The sequence below is a fragment of the Sardina pilchardus genome, chromosome 6 (assembly GCF_963854185.1).
Source record: "Sardina pilchardus chromosome 6, fSarPil1.1, whole genome shotgun sequence".
Classification (NCBI taxonomy): domain Eukaryota; kingdom Metazoa; phylum Chordata; class Actinopteri; order Clupeiformes; family Clupeidae; genus Sardina; species Sardina pilchardus.
Window position 1 is genome coordinate 343,153 of NC_084999.1, and position 16,683 is coordinate 359,835.

A 16,683-nucleotide genomic window follows, 5' to 3' on the forward strand; every position below is an offset into this window, starting at 1 on the left:
ACATTTCTTTTCAGGGGCCTTTTCCATGCGGCTCTCTCGTGTCCACCAGCTTTCGCGTCCCATGACAGCGCCAGGGCCTTCGATAGCTCAGTTGGTAGAGCGGAGGACTGTAGGTGAACAACCGGCCATCCTTAGGTCGCTGGTTCGACTCCGGCTCGAAGGAAGCCATGCTTTTTGGTGGTGTCTTTGTCCGTGTCCAGGCCGACGCCGGGCAAAAATCAGCTTTCCCTGACCGGGAATCGAACCCGGGCCGCGGCGGTGAGAGCGCCGAATCCTAACCACTAGACCACCAGGGAGACATGGGGCTTGAGCTGTACACGGGTGAACCTGAGCTCTTGCTCTGTGCGGGGCAGGCTGCGGGAGACGGCTTCACAGCAGAAACTGTTTATCTAATCAAATCTCACCAAGGGCCGTTGCTCTTTTGAATCAAGATGAAATAATCTAGTTGCCATTGTTTTCAGAACAAAGACACCTACCTAGTGCTTTCTCGTCGTATTCATTTGACTGATTTTGATGAGAGTTTGAGTTATTTGAAGACGTCTCATCGCCAAAACGAGCACATTTCTTTTCAGGGGCCTTTTCCATGCGGCTCTCTCGTGTCCACCAGCTTTCGCGTCCCATGACAGCGCCAGGGCCTTCGATAGCTCAGTTGGTAGAGCGGAGGACTGTAGGTGAACAACCGGCCATCCTTAGGTCGCTGGTTCGACTCCGGCTCGAAGGAAGCCATGCTTTTTGGTGGTGTCTTTGTCCGTGTCCAGGCCGACGCCGGGCAAAAATCAGCTTTCCCTGACCGGGAATCGAACCCGGGCCGCGGCGGTGAGAGCGCCGAATCCTAACCACTAGACCACCAGGGAGACATGGGGCTTGAGCTGTACACGGGTGAACCTGAGCTCTTGCTCTGTGCGGGGCAGGCTGCGGGAGACGGCTTCACAGCAGAAACTGTTTATCTAATCAAATCTCACCAAGGGCCGTTGCTCTTTTGAATCAAGATGAAATAATCTAGTTGCCATTGTTTTCAGAACAAAGACACCTACCTAGTGCTTTCTCGTCGTATTCATTTGACTGATTTTGATGAGAGTTTGAGTTATTTGAAGACGTCTCATCGCCAAAACGAGCACATTTCTTTTCAGGGGCCTTTTCCATGCGGCTCTCTCGTGTCCACCAGCTTTCGCGTCCCATGACAGCGCCAGGGCCTTCGATAGCTCAGTTGGTAGAGCGGAGGACTGTAGGTGAACAACCGGCCATCCTTAGGTCGCTGGTTCGACTCCGGCTCGAAGGAAGCCATGCTTTTTGGTGGTGTCTTTGTCCGTGTCCAGGCCGACGCCGGGCAAAAATCAGCTTTCCCTGACCGGGAATCGAACCCGGGCCGCGGCGGTGAGAGCGCCGAATCCTAACCACTAGACCACCAGGGAGACATGGGGCTTGAGCTGTACACGGGTGAACCTGAGCTCTTGCTCTGTGCGGGGCAGGCTGCGGGAGACGGCTTCACAGCAGAAACTGTTTATCTAATCAAATCTCACCAAGGGCCGTTGCTCTTTTGAATCAAGATGAAATAATCTAGTTGCCATTGTTTTCAGAACAAAGACACCTACCTAGTGCTTTCTCGTCGTATTCATTTGACTGATTTTGATGAGAGTTTGAGTTATTTGAAGACGTCTCATCGCCAAAACGAGCACATTTCTTTTCAGGGGCCTTTTCCATGCGGCTCTCTCGTGTCCACCAGCTTTCGCGTCCCATGACAGCGCCAGGGCCTTCGATAGCTCAGTTGGTAGAGCGGAGGACTGTAGGTGAACAACCGGCCATCCTTAGGTCGCTGGTTCGACTCCGGCTCGAAGGAAGCCATGCTTTTTGGTGGTGTCTTTGTCCGTGTCCAGGCCGACGCCGGGCAAAAATCAGCTTTCCCTGACCGGGAATCGAACCCGGGCCGCGGCGGTGAGAGCGCCGAATCCTAACCACTAGACCACCAGGGAGACATGGGGCTTGAGCTGTACACGGGTGAACCTGAGCTCTTGCTCTGTGCGGGGCAGGCTGCGGGAGACGGCTTCACAGCAGAAACTGTTTATCTAATCAAATCTCACCAAGGGCCGTTGCTCTTTTGAATCAAGATGAAATAATCTAGTTGCCATTGTTTTCAGAACAAAGACACCTACCTAGTGCTTTCTCGTCGTATTCATTTGACTGATTTTGATGAGAGTTTGAGTTATTTGAAGACGTCTCATCGCCAAAACGAGCACATTTCTTTTCAGGGGCCTTTTCCATGCGGCTCTCTCGTGTCCACCAGCTTTCGCGTCCCATGACAGCGCCAGGGCCTTCGATAGCTCAGTTGGTAGAGCGGAGGACTGTAGGTGAACAACCGGCCATCCTTAGGTCGCTGGTTCGACTCCGGCTCGAAGGAAGCCATGCTTTTTGGTGTTGTCTTTGTCCGTGTCCAGGCCGACGCCGGGCAAAAATCAGCTTTCCCTGACCGGGAATCGAAACCGGGCCGCGGCGGTGAGAGCGCCGGATCCTAAGCACTAGACCACCAGGGAGACATGGGGCTTGAGCTGTACACGAGTGCACCTGAGCTCTTGCTCTGTGCGGGGCAGGCTGCGGGAGACGGCTTCACAGCAGAAACTGTTTATCTAATCAAATCTCACCAAGGGCCGTTGCTCTTTTGAATCAAGATGAAATAATCTAGTTGCCATTGTTTTCAGAACAAAGACACCTACCTAGTGCTTTCTCGTCGTATTCATTTGACTGATTTTGATGAGAGTTTGAGTTATTTGAAGACGTCTCATCGCCAAAACGAGCACATTTCTTTTCAGGGGCCTTTTCCATGCGGCTCTCTCGTGTCCACCAGCTTTCGCGTCCCATGACAGCGCCAGGGCCTTCGATAGCTCAGTTGGTAGAGCGGAGGACTGTAGGTGAACAACCGGCCATCCTTAGGTCGCTGGTTCGACTCCGGCTCGAAGGAAGCCATGCTTTTTGGTGGTGTCTTTGTCCGTGTCCAGGCCGACGCCGGGCAAAAATCAGCTTTCCCTGACCGGGAATCGAACCCGGGCCGCGGCGGTGAGAGCGCCGAAACCTAACCACTAGACCACCAGGGAGACATGGGGCTTGAGCTGTACACGAGTGCACCTGAGATCTTGCTCTGTGCGGGGCAGGCTGCGGGAGACGGCTTCACAGCAGAAACTGTTTATCTAATCAAATCTCACCAAGGGCCGTTGCTCTTTTGAATCAAGATGAAATAATCTAGTTGCCATTGTTTTCAGAACAAAGACACCTACCTAGTGCTTTCTCGTCGTATTCATTTGACTGATTTTGATGAGAGTTTGAGTTATTTGAAGACGTCTCATCGCCAAAACGAGCACATTTCTTTTCAGGGGCCTTTTCCATGCGGCTCTCTCGTGTCCACAAGCTTTCGCGTCCCATGATAGCGCCAGGGCCTTCGATAGCTCAGTTGGTAGAGCGGAGGACTGTAGGTGAACAACCGGCCATCCTTAGGTCGCTGGTTCGACTCCGGCTCGAAGGAAGCCATGCTTTTTGGTGGTGTCTTTGTCCGTGTCCAGGCCGACGCCGGGCAAAAATCAGCTTTCCCTGACCGGGAATCGAACCCGGGCCGCGGCGGTGAGAGCGCCGAATCCTAACCACTAGACCACCAGGGAGACATGGGGCTTGAGCTGTACACGAGTGCACCTGAGCTCTTGCTCTGTGCGGGGCAGGCTGCGGGAGACGGCTTCACAGCAGAAACTGTTTATCTAATCAAATCTCACCAAGGGCCGTTGCTCTTTTGAATCAAGATGAAATAATCTAGTTGCCATTGTTTTCAGAACAAAGACACCTACCTAGTGCTTTCTCGTCGTATTCATTTGACTGACTTTGATGAGAGTTTGAGTTATTTGAAGACGTCTCATCGCCAAAACGAGGACATTTCTTTTCAGGGGCCTTTTCCATGCGGCTCTCTCGTGTCCACCAGCTTTCGCGTCCCATGACAGCGCCAGGGCCTTCGATAGCTCAGTTGGTAGAGCGGAGGACTGTAGGTGAACAACCGGCCATCCTTAGGTCGCTGGTTCGACTCCGGCTCGAAGGAAGCCATGCTTTTTGGTGGTGTCTTTGTCCGTGTCCAGGCCGACGCCGGGCAAAAATCAGCTTTCCCTGACCGGGAATCGAACCCGGGCCGCGGCGGTGAGAGCGCCGAATCCTAACCACTAGACCACCAGGGAGACATGGGGCTTGAGCTGTACACGAGTGCACCTGAGCTCTTGCTCTGTGCGGGGCAGGCTGCGGGAGACGGCTTCACAGCAGAAACTGTTTATCTAATCAAATCTCACCAAGGGCCGTTGCTCTTTTGAATCAAGATGAAATAATCTAGTTGCCATTGTTTTCAGAACAAAGACACCTACCTAGTGCTTTCTCGTCGTATTCATTTGACTGATTTTGATGAGAGTTTGAGTTATTTGAAGACGTCTCATCGCCAAAACGAGCACATTTCTTTTCAGGGGCCTTTTCCATGCGGCTCTCTCGTGTCCACCAGCTTTCGCGTCCCATGACAGCGCCAGGGCCTTCGATAGCTCAGTTGGTAGAGCGGAGGACTGTAGGTGAACAACCGGCCATCCTTAGGTCGCTGGTTCGACTCCGGCTCGAAGGAAGCCATGCTTTTTGGTGGTGTCTTTGTCCGTGTCCAGGCCGACGCCGGGCAAAAATCAGCTTTCCCTGACCGGGAATCGAACCCGGGCCGCGGCGGTGAGAGCGCCGAATCCTAACCACTAGACCACCAGGGAGACATGGGGCTTGAGCTGTACACGAGTGCACCTGAGCTCTTGCTCTGTGCGGGGCAGGCTGCGGGAGACGGCTTCACAGCAGAAACTGTTTATCTAATCAAATCTCACCAAGGGCCGTTGCTCTTTTGAATCAAGATGAAATAATCTAGTTGCCATTGTTTTCAGAACAAAGACACCTACCTAGTGCTTTCTCGTCGTATTCATTTGACTGATTTTGATGAGAGTTTGAGTTATTTGAAGACGTCTCATCGCCAAAACGAGCACATTTCTTTTCAGGGGCCTTTTCCATGCGGCTCTCTCGTGTCCACCAGCTTTCGCGTCCCATGACAGCGCCAGGGCCTTCGATAGCTCAGTTGGTAGAGCGGAGGACTGTAGGTGAACAACCGGCCATCCTTAGGTCGCTGGTTCGACTCCGGCTCGAAGGAAGCCATGCTTTTTGGTGGTGTCTTTGTCCGTGTCCAGGCCGACGCCGGGCAAAAATCAGCTTTCCCTGACCGGGAATCGAACCCGGGCCGCGGCGGTGAGAGCGCCGAATCCTAACCACTAGACCACCAGGGAGACATGGGGCTTGAGCTGTACACGAGTGCACCTGAGCTCTTGCTCTGTGCGGGGCAGGCTGCGGGAGACGGCTTCACAGCAGAAACTGTTTATCTAATCAAATCTCACCAAGGGCCGTTGCTCTTTTGAATCAAGATGAAATAATCTAGTTGCCATTGTTTTCAGAACAAAGACACCTACCTAGTGCTTTCTCGTCGTATTCATTTGACTGATTTTGATGAGAGTTTGAGTTATTTGAAGACGTCTCATCGCCAAAACGAGCACATTTCTTTTCAGGGGCCTTTTCCATGCGGCTCTCTCGTGTCCACAAGCTTTCGCGTCCCATGACAGCGCCAGGGCCTTCGATAGCTCAGTTGGTAGAGCGGAGGACTGTAGGTGAACAACCGGCCATCCTTAGGTCGCTGGTTCGACTCCGGCTCGAAGGAAGCCATGCTTTTTGGTGGTGTCTTTGTCCGTGTCCAGGCCGACGCCGGGCAAAAATCAGCTTTCCCTGACCGGGAATCGAACCCGGGCCGCGGCGGTGAGAGCGCCGAATCCTAACCACTAGACCACCAGGGAGACATGGGGCTTGAGCTGTACACGAGTGCACCTGAGCTCTTGCTCTGTGCGGGGCAGGCTGCGGGAGACGGCTTCACAGCAGAAACTGTTTATCTAATCAAATCTCACCAAGGGCCGTTGCTCTTTTGAATCAAGATGAAATAATCTAGTTGCCATTGTTTTCAGAACAAAGACACCTACCTAGTGCTTTCTCGTCGTATTCATTTGACTGATTTTGATGAGAGTTTGAGTTATTTGAAGACGTCTCATCGCCAAAACGAACACATTTCTTTTCAGGGGCCTTTTCCATGCGGCTCTCTCGTGTCCACCAGCTTTCGCGTCCCATGACAGCGCCAGGGCCTTCGATAGCTCAGTTGGTAGAGCGGAGGACTGTAGGTGAACAACCGGCCATCCTTAGGTCGCTGGTTCGACTCCGGCTCGAAGGAAGCCATGCTTTTTGGTGGTGTCTTTGTCCGTGTCCAGGCCGACGCCGGGCAAAAATCAGCTTTCCCTGACCGGGAATCGAACCCGGGCCGCGGCGGTGAGAGCGCCGAATCCTAACCACTAGACCACCAGGGAGACATGGGGCTTGAGCTGTACACGAGTGCACCTGAGCTCTTGCTCTGTGCGGGGCAGGCTGCGGGAGACGGCTTCACAGCAGAAACTGTTTATCTAATCAAATCTCACCAAGGGCCGTTGCTCTTTTGAATCAAGATGAAATAATCTAGTTGCCATTGTTTTCAGAACAAAGACACCTACCTAGTGCTTTCTCGTCGTATTCATTTGACTGATTTTGATGAGAGTTTGAGTTATTTGAAGACGTCTCATCGCCAAAACGAGCACATTTCTTTTCAGGGGCCTTTTCCATGCGGCTCTCTCGTGTCCACCAGCTTTCGCGTCCCATGACAGCGCCAGGGCCTTCGATAGCTCAGTTGGTAGAGCGGAGGACTGTAGGTGAACAACCGGCCATCCTTAGGTCGCTGGTTCGACTCCGGCTCGAAGGAAGCCATGCTTTTTGGTGGTGTCTTTGTCCGTGTCCAGGCCGACGCCGGGCAAAAATCAGCTTTCCCTGACCGGGAATCGAACCCGGGCCGCGGCGGTGAGAGCGCCGAATCCTAACCACTAGACCACCAGGGAGACATGGGGCTTGAGCTGTACACGAGTGCACCTGAGCTCTTGCTCTGTGCGGGGCAGGCTGCGGGAGACGGCTTCACAGCAGAAACTGTTTATCTAATCAAATCTCACCAAGGGCCGTTGCTCTTTTGAATCAAGATGAAATAATCTAGTTGCCATTGTTTTCAGAACAAAGACACCTACCTAGTGCTTTCTCGTCGTATTCATTTGACTGATTTTGATGAGAGTTTGAGTTATTTGAAGACGTCTCATCGCCAAAACGAGCACATTTCTTTTCAGGGGCCTTTTCCATGCGGCTCTCTCGTGTCCACCAGCTTTCGCGTCCCATGACAGCGCCAGGGCCTTCGATAGCTCAGTTGGTAGAGCGGAGGACTGTAGGTGAACAACCGGCCATCCTTAGGTCGCTGGTTCGACTCCGGCTCGAAGGAAGCCATGCTTTTTGGTGGTGTCTTTGTCCGTGTCCAGGCCGACGCCGGGCAAAAATCAGCTTTCCCTGACCGGGAATCGAACCCGGGCCGCGGCGGTGAGAGCGCCGAATCCTAACCACTAGACCACCAGGGAGACATGGGGCTTGAGCTGTACACGAGTGCACCTGAGCTCTTGCTCTGTGCGGGGCAGGCTGCGGGAGACGGCTTCACAGCAGAAACTGTTTATCTAATCAAATCTCACCAAGGGCCGTTGCTCTTTTGAATCAAGATGAAATAATCTAGTTGCCATTGTTTTCAGAACAAAGACACCTACCTAGTGCTTTCTCGTCGTATTCATTTGACTGATTTTGATGAGAGTTTGAGTTATTTGAAGACGTCTCATCGCCAAAACGAGCACATTTCTTTTCAGGGGCCTTTTCCATGCGGCTCTCTCGTGTCCACCAGCTTTCGCGTCCCATGACAGCGCCAGGGCCTTCGATAGCTCAGTTGGTAGAGCGGAGGACTGTAGGTGAACAACCGGCCATCCTTAGGTCGCTGGTTCGACTCCGGCTCGAAGGAAGCCATGCTTTTTGGTGGTGTCTTTGTCCGTGTCCAGGCCGACGCCGGGCAAAAATCAGCTTTCCCTGACCGGGAATCGAACCCGGGCCGCGGCGGTGAGAGCGCCGAATCCTAACCACTAGACCACCAGGGAGACATGGGGCTTGAGCTGTACACGAGTGCACCTGAGCTCTTGCTCTGTGCGGGGCAGGCTGCGGGAGACGGCTTCACAGCAGAAACTGTTTATCTAATCAAATCTCACCAAGGGCCGTTGCTCTTTTGAATCAAGATGAAATAATCTAGTTGCCATTGTTTTCAGAACAAAGACACCTACCTAGTGCTTTCTCGTCGTATTCATTTGACTGATTTTGATGAGAGTTTGAGTTATTTGAAGACGTCTCATCGCCAAAACGAGCACATTTCTTTTCAGGGGCCTTTTCCATGCGGCTCTCTCGTGTCCACAAGCTTTCGCGTCCCATGACAGCGCCAGGGCCTTCGATAGCTCAGTTGGTAGAGCGGAGGACTGTAGGTGAACAACCGGCCATCCTTAGGTCGCTGGTTCGACTCCGGCTCGAAGGAAGCCATGCTTTTTGGTGGTGTCTTTGTCCGTGTCCAGGCCGACGCCGGGCAAAAATCAGCTTTCCTTGACCGGGAATCGAACCCGGGCCGCGGCGGTGAGAGCGCCGAATCCTAACCACTAGACCACCAGGGAGACATGGGGCTTGAGCTGTACACGAGTGCACCTGAGCTCTTGCTCTGTGCGGGGCAGGCTGCGGGAGACGGCTTCACAGCAGAAACTGTTTATCTAATCAAATCTCACCAAGGGCCGTTGCTCTTTTGAATCAAGATGAAATAATCTAGTTGCCATTGTTTTCAGAACAAAGACACCTACCTAGTGCTTTCTCGTCGTATTCATTTGACTGATTTTGATGAGAGTTTGAGTTATTTGAAGACGTCTCATCGCCAAAACGAGCACATTTCTTTTCAGGGGCCTTTTCCATGCGGCTCTCTCGTGTCCACCAGCTTTCGCGTCCCATGACAGCGCCAGGGCCTTCGATAGCTCAGTTGGTAGAGCGGAGGACTGTAGGTGAACAACCGGCCATCCTTAGGTCGCTGGTTCGACTCCGGCTCGAAGGAAGCCATGCTTTTTGGTGGTGTCTTTGTCCGTGTCCAGGCCGACGCCGGGCAAAAATCAGCTTTCCCTGACCGGGAATCGAACCCGGGCCGCGGCGGTGAGAGCGCCGAATCCTAACCACTAGACCACCAGGGAGACATGGGGCTTGAGCTGTACACGAGTGCACCTGAGCTCTTGCTCTGTGCGGGGCAGGCTGCGGGAGACGGCTTCACAGCAGAAACTGTTTATCTAATCAAATCTCACCAAGGGCCGTTGCTCTTTTGAATCAAGATGAAATAATCTAGTTGCCATTGTTTTCAGAACAAAGACACCTACCTAGTGCTTTCTCGTCGTATTCATTTGACTGATTTTGATGAGAGTTTGAGTTATTTGAAGACGTCTCATCGCCAAAACGAACACATTTCTTTTCAGGGGCCTTTTCCATGCGGCTCTCTCGTGTCCACCAGCTTTCGCGTCCCATGACAGCGCCAGGGCCTTCGATAGCTCAGTTGGTAGAGCGGAGGACTGTAGGTGAACAACCGGCCATCCTTAGGTCGCTGGTTCGACTCCGGCTCGAAGGAAGCCATGCTTTTTGGTGGTGTCTTTGTCCGTGTCCAGGCCGACGCCGGGCAAAAATCAGCTTTCCCTGACCGGGAATCGAACCCGGGCCGCGGCGGTGAGAGCGCCGAATCCTAACCACTAGACCACCAGGGAGACATGGGGCTTGAGCTGTACACGAGTGCACCTGAGCTCTTGCTCTGTGCGGGGCAGGCTGCGGGAGACGGCTTCACAGCAGAAACTGTTTATCTAATCAAATCTCACCAAGGGCCGTTGCTCTTTTGAATCAAGATGAAATAATCTAGTTGCCATTGTTTTCAGAACAAAGACACCTACCTAGTGCTTTCTCGTCGTATTCATTTGACTGATTTTGATGAGAGTTTGAGTTATTTGAAGACGTCTCATCGCCAAAACGAGCACATTTCTTTTCAGGGGCCTTTTCCATGCGGCTCTCTCGTGTCCACCAGCTTTCGCGTCCCATGACAGCGCCAGGGCCTTCGATAGCTCAGTTGGTAGAGCGGAGGACTGTAGGTGAACAACCGGCCATCCTTAGGTCGCTGGTTCGACTCCGGCTCGAAGGAAGCCATGCTTTTTGGTGGTGTCTTTGTCCGTGTCCAGGCCGACGCCGGGCAAAAATCAGCTTTCCCTGACCGGGAATCGAACCCGGGCCGCGGCGGTGAGAGCGCCGAATCCTAACCACTAGACCACCAGGGAGACATGGGGCTTGAGCTGTACACGAGTGCACCTGAGCTCTTGCTCTGTGCGGGGCAGGCTGCGGGAGACGGCTTCACAGCAGAAACTGTTTATCTAATCAAATCTCACCAAGGGCCGTTGCTCTTTTGAATCAAGATGAAATAATCTAGTTGCCATTGTTTTCAGAACAAAGACACCTACCTAGTGCTTTCTCGTCGTATTCATTTGACTGATTTTGATGAGAGTTTGAGTTATTTGAAGACGTCTCATCGCCAAAACGAGCACATTTCTTTTCAGGGGCCTTTTCCATGCGGCTCTCTCGTGTCCACCAGCTTTCGCGTCCCATGACAGCGCCAGGGCCTTCGATAGCTCAGTTGGTAGAGCGGAGGACTGTAGGTGAACAACCGGCCATCCTTAGGTCGCTGGTTCGACTCCGGCTCGAAGGAAGCCATGCTTTTTGGTGGTGTCTTTGTCCGTGTCCAGGCCGACGCCGGGCAAAAATCAGCTTTCCCTGACCGGGAATCGAACCCGGGCCGCGGCGGTGAGAGCGCCGAATCCTAACCACTAGACCACCAGGGAGACATGGGGCTTAAGCTGTACACGAGTGCACCTGAGCTCTTGCTCTGTGCGGGGCAGGCTGCGGGAGACGGCTTCACAGCAGAAACTGTTTATCTAATCAAATCTCACCAAGGGCCGTTGCTCTTTTGAATCAAGATGAAATAATCTAGTTGCCATTGTTTTCAGAACAAAGACACCTACCTAGTGCTTTCTCGTCGTATTCATTTGACTGATTTTGATGAGAGTTTGAGTTATTTGAAGACGTCTCATCGCCAAAACGAGCACATTTCTTTTCAGGGGCCTTTTCCATGCGGCTCTCTCGTGTCCACCAGCTTTCGCGTCCCATGACAGCGCCAGGGCCTTCGATAGCTCAGTTGGTAGAGCGGAGGACTGTAGGTGAACAACCGGCCATCCTTAGGTCGCTGGTTCGACTCCGGCTCGAAGGAAGCCATGCTTTTTGGTGGTGTCTTTGTCCGTGTCCAGGCCGACGCCGGGCAAAAATCAGCTTTCCCTGACCGGGAATCGAACCCGGGCCGCGGCGGTGAGAGCGCCGAATCCTAACCACTAGACCACCAGGGAGACATGGGGCTTGAGCTGTACACGAGTGCACCTGAGCTCTTGCTCTGTGCGGGGCAGGCTGCGGGAGACGGCTTCACAGCAGAAACTGTTTATCTAATCAAATCTCACCAAGGGCCGTTGCTCTTTTGAATCAAGATGAAATAATCTAGTTGCCATTGTTTTCAGAACAAAGACACCTACCTAGTGCTTTCTCGTCGTATTCATTTGACTGATTTTGATGAGAGTTTGAGTTATTTGAAGACGTCTCATCGCCAAAACGAGCACATTTCTTTTCAGGGGCCTTTTCCATGCGGCTCTCTCGTGTCCACCAGCTTTCGCGTCCCATGACAGCGCCAGGGCCTTCGATAGCTCAGTTGGTAGAGCGGAGGACTGTAGGTGAACAACCGGCCATCCTTAGGTCGCTGGTTCGACTCCGGCTCGAAGGAAGCCATGCTTTTTGGTGGTGTCTTTGTCCGTGTCCAGGCCGACGCCGGGCAAAAATCAGCTTTACCTGACCGGGAATCGAACCCGGGCCGCGGCGGTGAGAGCGCCGAATCCTAACCACTAGACCACCAGGGAGACATGGGGCTTGAGCTGTACACGAGTGCACCTGAGCTCTTGCTCTGTGCGGGGCAGGCTGCGGGAGACGGCTTCACAGCAGAAACTGTTTATCTAATCAAATCTCACCAAGGGCCGTTGCTCTTTTGAATCAAGATGAAATAATCTAGTTGCCATTGTTTTCAGAACAAAGACACCTACCTAGTGCTTTCTCGTCGTATTCATTTGACTGATTTTGATGAGAGTTTGAGTTATTTGAAGACGTCTCATCGCCAAAACGAGCACATTTCTTTTCAGGGGCCTTTTCCATGCGGCTCTCTCGTGTCCACCAGCTTTCGCGTCCCATGACAGCGCCAGGGCCTTCGATAGCTCAGTTGGTAGAGCGGAGGACTGTAGGTGAACAACCGGCCATCCTTAGGTCGCTGGTTCGACTCCGGCTCGAAGGAAGCCATGCTTTTTGGTGGTGTCTTTGTCCGTGTCCAGGCCGACGGCGGGCAAAAATCAGCTTTCCCTGACCGGGAATCGAACCAGGGCCGCGGCGGTGAGAGCGCCGAATCCTATCCACTAGACCACCAGGGAGACATGGGGCTTGAGCTGTACACGAGTGCACCTGAGCTCTTGCTCTGTGCGGGGCAGGCTGCGGGAGACGGCTTCACAGCAGAAACTGTTTATCTAATCAAATCTCACCAAGGGCCGTTGCTCTTTTGAATCAAGATGAAATAATCTAGTTGCCATTGTTTTCAGAACAAAGACACCTACCTAGTGCTTTCTCGTCGTATTCATTTGACTGATTTTGATGAGAGTTTGAGTTATTTGAAGACGTCTCATCGCCAAAACGAGCACATTTCTTTTCAGGGGCCTTTTCCATGCGGCTCTCTCGTGTCCACCAGCTTTCGCGTCCCATGACAGCGCCAGGGCCTTCGATAGCTCAGTTGGTAGAGCGGAGGACTGTAGGTGAACAACCGGCCATCTTTAGGTCGCTGGTTCGACTCCGGCTCGAAGGAAGCCATGCTTTTTGGTGGTGTCTTTGTCCGTGTCCAGGCCGACGCCGGGCAAAAATCAGCTTTCCCTGACCGGGAATCGAACCCGGGCCGCGGCGGTGAGAGCGCCGAATCCTAACCACTAGACCACCAGGGAGACATGGGGCTTGAGCTGTACACGAGTGCACCTGAGCTCTTGCTCTGTGCGGGGCAGGCTGCGGGAGACGGCTTCACAGCAGAAACTGTTTATCTAATCAAATCTCACCAAGGGCCGTTGCTCTTTTGAATCAAGATGAAATAATCTAGTTGCCATTGTTTTCAGAACAAAGACACCTACCTAGTGCTTTCTCGTCGTATTCATTTGACTGATTTTGATGAGAGTTTGAGTTATTTGAAGACGTCTCATCGCCAAAACGAGCACATTTCTTTTCAGGGGCCTTTTCCATGCGGCTCTCTCGTGTCCACCAGCTTTCGCGTCCCATGACAGCGCCAGGGCCTTCGATAGCTCAGTTGGTAGAGCGGAGGACTGTAGGTGAACAACCGGCCATCCTTAGGTCGCTGGTTCGACTCCGGCTCGAAGGAAGCCATGCTTTTTGGTGGTGTCTTTGTCCGTGTCCAGGCCGACGCCGGGCAAAAATCAGCTTTACCTGACCGGGAATCGAACCCGGGCCGCGGCGGTGAGAGCGCCGAATCCTAACCACTAGACCACCAGGGAGACATGGGGCTTGAGCTGTACACGAGTGCACCTGAGCTCTTGCTCTGTGCGGGGCAGGCTGCGGGAGACGGCTTCACAGCAGAAACTGTTTATCTAATCAAATCTCACCAAGGGCCGTTGCTCTTTTGAATCAAGATGAAATAATCTAGTTGCCATTGTTTTCAGAACAAAGACACCTACCTAGTGCTTTCTCGTCGTATTCATTTGACTGATTTTGATGAGAGTTTGAGTTATTTGAAGACGTCTCATCGCCAAAACGAGCACATTTCTTTTCAGGGGCCTTTTCCATGCGGCTCTCTCGTGTCCACCAGCTTTCGCGTCCCATGACAGCGCCAGGGCCTTCGATAGCTCAGTTGGTAGAGCGGAGGACTGTAGGTGAACAACCGGCCATCCTTAGGTCGCTGGTTCGACTCCGGCTCGAAGGAAGCCATGCTTTTTGGTGGTGTCTTTGTCCGTGTCCAGGCCGACGCCGGGCAAAAATCAGCTTTCCCTGACCGGGAATCGAACCCGGGCCGCGGCGGTGAGAGCGCCGAATCCTAACCACTAGACCACCAGGGAGACATGGGGCTTGAGCTGTACACGAGTGCACCTGAGCTCTTGCTCTGTGCGGGGCAGGCTGCGGGAGACGGCTTCACAGCAGAAACTGTTTATCTAATCAAATCTCACCAAGGGCCGTTGCTCTTTTGAATCAAGATGAAATAATCTAGTTGCCATTGTTTTCAGAACAAAGACACCTACCTAGTGCTTTCTCGTCGTATTCATTTGACTGATTTTGATGAGAGTTTGAGTTATTTGAAGACGTCTCATCGCCAAAACGAGCACATTTCTTTTCAGGGGCCTTTTCCATGCGGCTCTCTCGTGTCCACCAGCTTTCGCGTCCCATGACAGCGCCAGGGCCTTCGATAGCTCAGTTGGTAGAGCGGAGGACTGTAGGTGAACAACCGGCCATCCTTAGGTCGCTGGTTCGACTCCGGCTCGAAGGAAGCCATGCTTTTTGGTGGTGTCTTTGTCCGTGTCCAGGCCGACGCCGGGCAAAAATCAGCTTTCCCTGACCGGGAATCGAACCCGGGCCGCGGCGGTGAGAGCGCCGAATCCTAACCACTAGACCACCAGGGAGACATGGGGCTTGAGCTGTACACGGGTGAACCTGAGCTCTTGCTCTGTGCGGGGCAGGCTGCGGGAGACGGCTTCACAGCAGAAACTGTTTATCTAATCAAATCTCACCAAGGGCCGTTGCTCTTTTGAATCAAGATGAAATAATCTAGTTGCCATTGTTTTCAGAACAAAGACACCTACCTAGTGCTTTCTCGTCGTATTCATTTGACTGATTTTGATGAGAGTTTGAGTTATTTGAAGACGTCTCATCGCCAAAACGAGCACATTTCTTTTCAGGGGCCTTTTCCATGCGGCTCTCTCGTGTCCACCAGCTTTCGCGTCCCATGACAGCGCCAGGGCCTTCGATAGCTCAGTTGGTAGAGCGGAGGACTGTAGGTGAACAACCGGCCATCCTTAGGTCGCTGGTTCGACTCCGGCTCGAAGGAAGCCATGCTTTTTGGTGGTGTCTTTGTCCGTGTCCAGGCCGACGCCGGGCAAAAATCAGCTTTCCCTGACCGGGAATCGAACCCGGGCCGCGGCGGTGAGAGCGCCGAATCCTAACCACTAGACCACCAGGGAGACATGGGGCTTGAGCTGTACACGAGTGCACCTGAGCTCTTGCTCTGTGCGGGGCAGGCTGCGGGAGACGGCTTCACAGCAGAAACTGTTTATCTAATCAAATCTCACCAAGGGCCGTTGCTCTTTTGAATCAAGATGAAATAATCTAGTTGCCATTGTTTTCAGAACAAAGACACCTACCTAGTGCTTTCTCGTCGTATTCATTTGACTGATTTTGATGAGAGTTTGAGTTATTTGAAGACGTCTCATCGCCAAAACGAGCACATTTCTTTTCAGGGGCCTTTTCCATGCGGCTCTCTCGTGTCCACCAGCTTTCGCGTCCCATGACAGCGCCAGGGCCTTCGATAGCTCAGTTGGTAGAGCGGAGGACTGTAGGTGAACAACCGGCCATCCTTAGGTCGCTGGTTCGACTCCGGCTCGAAGGAAGCCATGCTTTTTGGTGGTGTCTTTGTCCGTGTCCAGGCCGACGCCGGGCAAAAATCAGCTTTCCCTGACCGGGAATCGAACCCGGGCCGCGGCGGTGAGAGCGCCGAATCCTAACCACTAGACCACCAGGGAGACATGGGGCTTGAGCTGTACACGAGTGCACCTGAGCTCTTGCTCTGTGCGGGGCAGGCTGCGGGAGACGGCTTCACAGCAGAAACTGTTTATCTAATCAAATCTCACCAAGGGCCGTTGCTCTTTTGAATCAAGATGAAATAATCTAGTTGCCATTGTTTTCAGAACAAAGACACCTACCTAGTGCTTTCTCGTCGTATTCATTTGACTGATTTTGATGAGAGTTTGAGTTATTTGAAGACGTCTCATCGCCAAAACGAGCACATTTCTTTTCAGGGGCCTTTTCCATGCGGCTCTCTCGTGTCCACCAGCTTTCGCGTCCCATGACAGCGCCAGGGCCTTCGATAGCTCAGTTGGTAGAGCGGAGGACGGTAGGTGAACAACCGGCCATCCTTAGGTCGCTGGTTCGACTCCGGCTCGAAGGAAGCCATGCTTTTTGGTGGTGTCTTTGTCCGTGTCCAGGCCGACGCCGGGCAAAAATCAGCTTTCCCTGACCGGGAATCGAACCCGGGCCGCGGCGGTGAGAGCGCCGAATCCTAACCACTAGACCACCAGGGAGACATGGGGCTTGAGCTGTACACGAGTGCACCTGAGCTCTTGCTCTGTGCGGGGCAGGCTGCGGGAGACGGCTTCACAGCAGAAACTGTTTATCTAATCAAATCTCACCAAGGGCCGTTGCTCTTTTGAATCAAGATGAAATAATCTAGTTGCCATTGTTTTCAGAACAAAGACACCTACCTAGTGCTTTCTCGTCGTATTCATT

At 52.8% G+C, this 16,683-nt stretch overlaps 52 non-coding genes across 52 annotated transcripts; 28 read left to right on the forward strand and 24 right to left on the reverse strand.

Annotated features, from left to right (window-relative positions):
- Window positions 1–76: 76 nt before the first annotated feature.
- trnay-gua (transfer RNA tyrosine (anticodon GUA)) lies at window positions 77–163 on the forward strand. Its single transcript is given in 2 exon segments — window positions 77–113; window positions 128–163. It is a non-coding gene; the product is annotated as a tRNA-Tyr (tRNA).
- Window positions 164–224: 61 nt separating this feature from the next.
- trnae-cuc (transfer RNA glutamic acid (anticodon CUC)) lies at window positions 225–296 on the reverse strand. Its single transcript has one exon. It is a non-coding gene; the product is annotated as a tRNA-Glu (tRNA).
- A 338-nt stretch (window positions 297–634) lies between these two features.
- Window positions 635–721, forward strand: trnay-gua (transfer RNA tyrosine (anticodon GUA)). The gene is given in 2 exon segments: window positions 635–671; window positions 686–721. It is a non-coding gene; the product is annotated as a tRNA-Tyr (tRNA).
- Window positions 722–782: 61 nt separating this feature from the next.
- Window positions 783–854, reverse strand: trnae-cuc (transfer RNA glutamic acid (anticodon CUC)). The gene has a single exon. It is a non-coding gene; the product is annotated as a tRNA-Glu (tRNA).
- A 338-nt stretch (window positions 855–1,192) lies between these two features.
- Window positions 1,193–1,279, forward strand: trnay-gua (transfer RNA tyrosine (anticodon GUA)). Its single transcript is given in 2 exon segments — window positions 1,193–1,229; window positions 1,244–1,279. It is a non-coding gene; the product is annotated as a tRNA-Tyr (tRNA).
- A 61-nt stretch (window positions 1,280–1,340) lies between these two features.
- trnae-cuc (transfer RNA glutamic acid (anticodon CUC)) lies at window positions 1,341–1,412 on the reverse strand. Its single transcript has one exon. It is a non-coding gene; the product is annotated as a tRNA-Glu (tRNA).
- Window positions 1,413–1,750: 338 nt separating this feature from the next.
- Window positions 1,751–1,837, forward strand: trnay-gua (transfer RNA tyrosine (anticodon GUA)). Its single transcript is given in 2 exon segments — window positions 1,751–1,787; window positions 1,802–1,837. It is a non-coding gene; the product is annotated as a tRNA-Tyr (tRNA).
- A 61-nt stretch (window positions 1,838–1,898) lies between these two features.
- On the reverse strand, window positions 1,899–1,970 carry trnae-cuc (transfer RNA glutamic acid (anticodon CUC)). Its single transcript has one exon. It is a non-coding gene; the product is annotated as a tRNA-Glu (tRNA).
- Window positions 1,971–2,308: 338 nt separating this feature from the next.
- trnay-gua (transfer RNA tyrosine (anticodon GUA)) lies at window positions 2,309–2,395 on the forward strand. The gene is given in 2 exon segments: window positions 2,309–2,345; window positions 2,360–2,395. It is a non-coding gene; the product is annotated as a tRNA-Tyr (tRNA).
- A 471-nt stretch (window positions 2,396–2,866) lies between these two features.
- trnay-gua (transfer RNA tyrosine (anticodon GUA)) lies at window positions 2,867–2,953 on the forward strand. Its single transcript is given in 2 exon segments — window positions 2,867–2,903; window positions 2,918–2,953. It is a non-coding gene; the product is annotated as a tRNA-Tyr (tRNA).
- A 471-nt stretch (window positions 2,954–3,424) lies between these two features.
- trnay-gua (transfer RNA tyrosine (anticodon GUA)) lies at window positions 3,425–3,511 on the forward strand. Its single transcript is given in 2 exon segments — window positions 3,425–3,461; window positions 3,476–3,511. It is a non-coding gene; the product is annotated as a tRNA-Tyr (tRNA).
- Window positions 3,512–3,572: 61 nt separating this feature from the next.
- Window positions 3,573–3,644, reverse strand: trnae-cuc (transfer RNA glutamic acid (anticodon CUC)). Its single transcript has one exon. It is a non-coding gene; the product is annotated as a tRNA-Glu (tRNA).
- A 338-nt stretch (window positions 3,645–3,982) lies between these two features.
- On the forward strand, window positions 3,983–4,069 carry trnay-gua (transfer RNA tyrosine (anticodon GUA)). The gene is given in 2 exon segments: window positions 3,983–4,019; window positions 4,034–4,069. It is a non-coding gene; the product is annotated as a tRNA-Tyr (tRNA).
- Window positions 4,070–4,130: 61 nt separating this feature from the next.
- On the reverse strand, window positions 4,131–4,202 carry trnae-cuc (transfer RNA glutamic acid (anticodon CUC)). The gene has a single exon. It is a non-coding gene; the product is annotated as a tRNA-Glu (tRNA).
- Window positions 4,203–4,540: 338 nt separating this feature from the next.
- On the forward strand, window positions 4,541–4,627 carry trnay-gua (transfer RNA tyrosine (anticodon GUA)). Its single transcript is given in 2 exon segments — window positions 4,541–4,577; window positions 4,592–4,627. It is a non-coding gene; the product is annotated as a tRNA-Tyr (tRNA).
- A 61-nt stretch (window positions 4,628–4,688) lies between these two features.
- On the reverse strand, window positions 4,689–4,760 carry trnae-cuc (transfer RNA glutamic acid (anticodon CUC)). The gene has a single exon. It is a non-coding gene; the product is annotated as a tRNA-Glu (tRNA).
- Window positions 4,761–5,098: 338 nt separating this feature from the next.
- On the forward strand, window positions 5,099–5,185 carry trnay-gua (transfer RNA tyrosine (anticodon GUA)). The gene is given in 2 exon segments: window positions 5,099–5,135; window positions 5,150–5,185. It is a non-coding gene; the product is annotated as a tRNA-Tyr (tRNA).
- Window positions 5,186–5,246: 61 nt separating this feature from the next.
- trnae-cuc (transfer RNA glutamic acid (anticodon CUC)) lies at window positions 5,247–5,318 on the reverse strand. The gene has a single exon. It is a non-coding gene; the product is annotated as a tRNA-Glu (tRNA).
- A 338-nt stretch (window positions 5,319–5,656) lies between these two features.
- trnay-gua (transfer RNA tyrosine (anticodon GUA)) lies at window positions 5,657–5,743 on the forward strand. The gene is given in 2 exon segments: window positions 5,657–5,693; window positions 5,708–5,743. It is a non-coding gene; the product is annotated as a tRNA-Tyr (tRNA).
- A 61-nt stretch (window positions 5,744–5,804) lies between these two features.
- Window positions 5,805–5,876, reverse strand: trnae-cuc (transfer RNA glutamic acid (anticodon CUC)). Its single transcript has one exon. It is a non-coding gene; the product is annotated as a tRNA-Glu (tRNA).
- A 338-nt stretch (window positions 5,877–6,214) lies between these two features.
- On the forward strand, window positions 6,215–6,301 carry trnay-gua (transfer RNA tyrosine (anticodon GUA)). The gene is given in 2 exon segments: window positions 6,215–6,251; window positions 6,266–6,301. It is a non-coding gene; the product is annotated as a tRNA-Tyr (tRNA).
- A 61-nt stretch (window positions 6,302–6,362) lies between these two features.
- trnae-cuc (transfer RNA glutamic acid (anticodon CUC)) lies at window positions 6,363–6,434 on the reverse strand. The gene has a single exon. It is a non-coding gene; the product is annotated as a tRNA-Glu (tRNA).
- A 338-nt stretch (window positions 6,435–6,772) lies between these two features.
- On the forward strand, window positions 6,773–6,859 carry trnay-gua (transfer RNA tyrosine (anticodon GUA)). The gene is given in 2 exon segments: window positions 6,773–6,809; window positions 6,824–6,859. It is a non-coding gene; the product is annotated as a tRNA-Tyr (tRNA).
- Window positions 6,860–6,920: 61 nt separating this feature from the next.
- Window positions 6,921–6,992, reverse strand: trnae-cuc (transfer RNA glutamic acid (anticodon CUC)). The gene has a single exon. It is a non-coding gene; the product is annotated as a tRNA-Glu (tRNA).
- A 338-nt stretch (window positions 6,993–7,330) lies between these two features.
- Window positions 7,331–7,417, forward strand: trnay-gua (transfer RNA tyrosine (anticodon GUA)). Its single transcript is given in 2 exon segments — window positions 7,331–7,367; window positions 7,382–7,417. It is a non-coding gene; the product is annotated as a tRNA-Tyr (tRNA).
- Window positions 7,418–7,478: 61 nt separating this feature from the next.
- Window positions 7,479–7,550, reverse strand: trnae-cuc (transfer RNA glutamic acid (anticodon CUC)). The gene has a single exon. It is a non-coding gene; the product is annotated as a tRNA-Glu (tRNA).
- Window positions 7,551–7,888: 338 nt separating this feature from the next.
- Window positions 7,889–7,975, forward strand: trnay-gua (transfer RNA tyrosine (anticodon GUA)). The gene is given in 2 exon segments: window positions 7,889–7,925; window positions 7,940–7,975. It is a non-coding gene; the product is annotated as a tRNA-Tyr (tRNA).
- Window positions 7,976–8,036: 61 nt separating this feature from the next.
- Window positions 8,037–8,108, reverse strand: trnae-cuc (transfer RNA glutamic acid (anticodon CUC)). The gene has a single exon. It is a non-coding gene; the product is annotated as a tRNA-Glu (tRNA).
- Window positions 8,109–8,446: 338 nt separating this feature from the next.
- On the forward strand, window positions 8,447–8,533 carry trnay-gua (transfer RNA tyrosine (anticodon GUA)). Its single transcript is given in 2 exon segments — window positions 8,447–8,483; window positions 8,498–8,533. It is a non-coding gene; the product is annotated as a tRNA-Tyr (tRNA).
- Window positions 8,534–9,004: 471 nt separating this feature from the next.
- Window positions 9,005–9,091, forward strand: trnay-gua (transfer RNA tyrosine (anticodon GUA)). The gene is given in 2 exon segments: window positions 9,005–9,041; window positions 9,056–9,091. It is a non-coding gene; the product is annotated as a tRNA-Tyr (tRNA).
- Window positions 9,092–9,152: 61 nt separating this feature from the next.
- On the reverse strand, window positions 9,153–9,224 carry trnae-cuc (transfer RNA glutamic acid (anticodon CUC)). Its single transcript has one exon. It is a non-coding gene; the product is annotated as a tRNA-Glu (tRNA).
- A 338-nt stretch (window positions 9,225–9,562) lies between these two features.
- Window positions 9,563–9,649, forward strand: trnay-gua (transfer RNA tyrosine (anticodon GUA)). Its single transcript is given in 2 exon segments — window positions 9,563–9,599; window positions 9,614–9,649. It is a non-coding gene; the product is annotated as a tRNA-Tyr (tRNA).
- Window positions 9,650–9,710: 61 nt separating this feature from the next.
- trnae-cuc (transfer RNA glutamic acid (anticodon CUC)) lies at window positions 9,711–9,782 on the reverse strand. Its single transcript has one exon. It is a non-coding gene; the product is annotated as a tRNA-Glu (tRNA).
- A 338-nt stretch (window positions 9,783–10,120) lies between these two features.
- On the forward strand, window positions 10,121–10,207 carry trnay-gua (transfer RNA tyrosine (anticodon GUA)). Its single transcript is given in 2 exon segments — window positions 10,121–10,157; window positions 10,172–10,207. It is a non-coding gene; the product is annotated as a tRNA-Tyr (tRNA).
- Window positions 10,208–10,268: 61 nt separating this feature from the next.
- Window positions 10,269–10,340, reverse strand: trnae-cuc (transfer RNA glutamic acid (anticodon CUC)). The gene has a single exon. It is a non-coding gene; the product is annotated as a tRNA-Glu (tRNA).
- A 338-nt stretch (window positions 10,341–10,678) lies between these two features.
- trnay-gua (transfer RNA tyrosine (anticodon GUA)) lies at window positions 10,679–10,765 on the forward strand. The gene is given in 2 exon segments: window positions 10,679–10,715; window positions 10,730–10,765. It is a non-coding gene; the product is annotated as a tRNA-Tyr (tRNA).
- Window positions 10,766–10,826: 61 nt separating this feature from the next.
- trnae-cuc (transfer RNA glutamic acid (anticodon CUC)) lies at window positions 10,827–10,898 on the reverse strand. The gene has a single exon. It is a non-coding gene; the product is annotated as a tRNA-Glu (tRNA).
- A 338-nt stretch (window positions 10,899–11,236) lies between these two features.
- trnay-gua (transfer RNA tyrosine (anticodon GUA)) lies at window positions 11,237–11,323 on the forward strand. The gene is given in 2 exon segments: window positions 11,237–11,273; window positions 11,288–11,323. It is a non-coding gene; the product is annotated as a tRNA-Tyr (tRNA).
- Window positions 11,324–11,384: 61 nt separating this feature from the next.
- Window positions 11,385–11,456, reverse strand: trnae-cuc (transfer RNA glutamic acid (anticodon CUC)). Its single transcript has one exon. It is a non-coding gene; the product is annotated as a tRNA-Glu (tRNA).
- A 338-nt stretch (window positions 11,457–11,794) lies between these two features.
- On the forward strand, window positions 11,795–11,881 carry trnay-gua (transfer RNA tyrosine (anticodon GUA)). The gene is given in 2 exon segments: window positions 11,795–11,831; window positions 11,846–11,881. It is a non-coding gene; the product is annotated as a tRNA-Tyr (tRNA).
- Window positions 11,882–12,352: 471 nt separating this feature from the next.
- On the forward strand, window positions 12,353–12,439 carry trnay-gua (transfer RNA tyrosine (anticodon GUA)). The gene is given in 2 exon segments: window positions 12,353–12,389; window positions 12,404–12,439. It is a non-coding gene; the product is annotated as a tRNA-Tyr (tRNA).
- Window positions 12,440–13,058: 619 nt separating this feature from the next.
- trnae-cuc (transfer RNA glutamic acid (anticodon CUC)) lies at window positions 13,059–13,130 on the reverse strand. The gene has a single exon. It is a non-coding gene; the product is annotated as a tRNA-Glu (tRNA).
- Window positions 13,131–13,468: 338 nt separating this feature from the next.
- On the forward strand, window positions 13,469–13,555 carry trnay-gua (transfer RNA tyrosine (anticodon GUA)). Its single transcript is given in 2 exon segments — window positions 13,469–13,505; window positions 13,520–13,555. It is a non-coding gene; the product is annotated as a tRNA-Tyr (tRNA).
- A 471-nt stretch (window positions 13,556–14,026) lies between these two features.
- On the forward strand, window positions 14,027–14,113 carry trnay-gua (transfer RNA tyrosine (anticodon GUA)). The gene is given in 2 exon segments: window positions 14,027–14,063; window positions 14,078–14,113. It is a non-coding gene; the product is annotated as a tRNA-Tyr (tRNA).
- A 61-nt stretch (window positions 14,114–14,174) lies between these two features.
- Window positions 14,175–14,246, reverse strand: trnae-cuc (transfer RNA glutamic acid (anticodon CUC)). The gene has a single exon. It is a non-coding gene; the product is annotated as a tRNA-Glu (tRNA).
- Window positions 14,247–14,584: 338 nt separating this feature from the next.
- On the forward strand, window positions 14,585–14,671 carry trnay-gua (transfer RNA tyrosine (anticodon GUA)). The gene is given in 2 exon segments: window positions 14,585–14,621; window positions 14,636–14,671. It is a non-coding gene; the product is annotated as a tRNA-Tyr (tRNA).
- Window positions 14,672–14,732: 61 nt separating this feature from the next.
- Window positions 14,733–14,804, reverse strand: trnae-cuc (transfer RNA glutamic acid (anticodon CUC)). Its single transcript has one exon. It is a non-coding gene; the product is annotated as a tRNA-Glu (tRNA).
- A 338-nt stretch (window positions 14,805–15,142) lies between these two features.
- On the forward strand, window positions 15,143–15,229 carry trnay-gua (transfer RNA tyrosine (anticodon GUA)). Its single transcript is given in 2 exon segments — window positions 15,143–15,179; window positions 15,194–15,229. It is a non-coding gene; the product is annotated as a tRNA-Tyr (tRNA).
- Window positions 15,230–15,290: 61 nt separating this feature from the next.
- Window positions 15,291–15,362, reverse strand: trnae-cuc (transfer RNA glutamic acid (anticodon CUC)). Its single transcript has one exon. It is a non-coding gene; the product is annotated as a tRNA-Glu (tRNA).
- Window positions 15,363–15,700: 338 nt separating this feature from the next.
- On the forward strand, window positions 15,701–15,787 carry trnay-gua (transfer RNA tyrosine (anticodon GUA)). Its single transcript is given in 2 exon segments — window positions 15,701–15,737; window positions 15,752–15,787. It is a non-coding gene; the product is annotated as a tRNA-Tyr (tRNA).
- Window positions 15,788–15,848: 61 nt separating this feature from the next.
- trnae-cuc (transfer RNA glutamic acid (anticodon CUC)) lies at window positions 15,849–15,920 on the reverse strand. Its single transcript has one exon. It is a non-coding gene; the product is annotated as a tRNA-Glu (tRNA).
- A 486-nt stretch (window positions 15,921–16,406) lies between these two features.
- trnae-cuc (transfer RNA glutamic acid (anticodon CUC)) lies at window positions 16,407–16,478 on the reverse strand. Its single transcript has one exon. It is a non-coding gene; the product is annotated as a tRNA-Glu (tRNA).
- Between the last annotated feature and the right edge of the window lie 205 nt (window positions 16,479–16,683).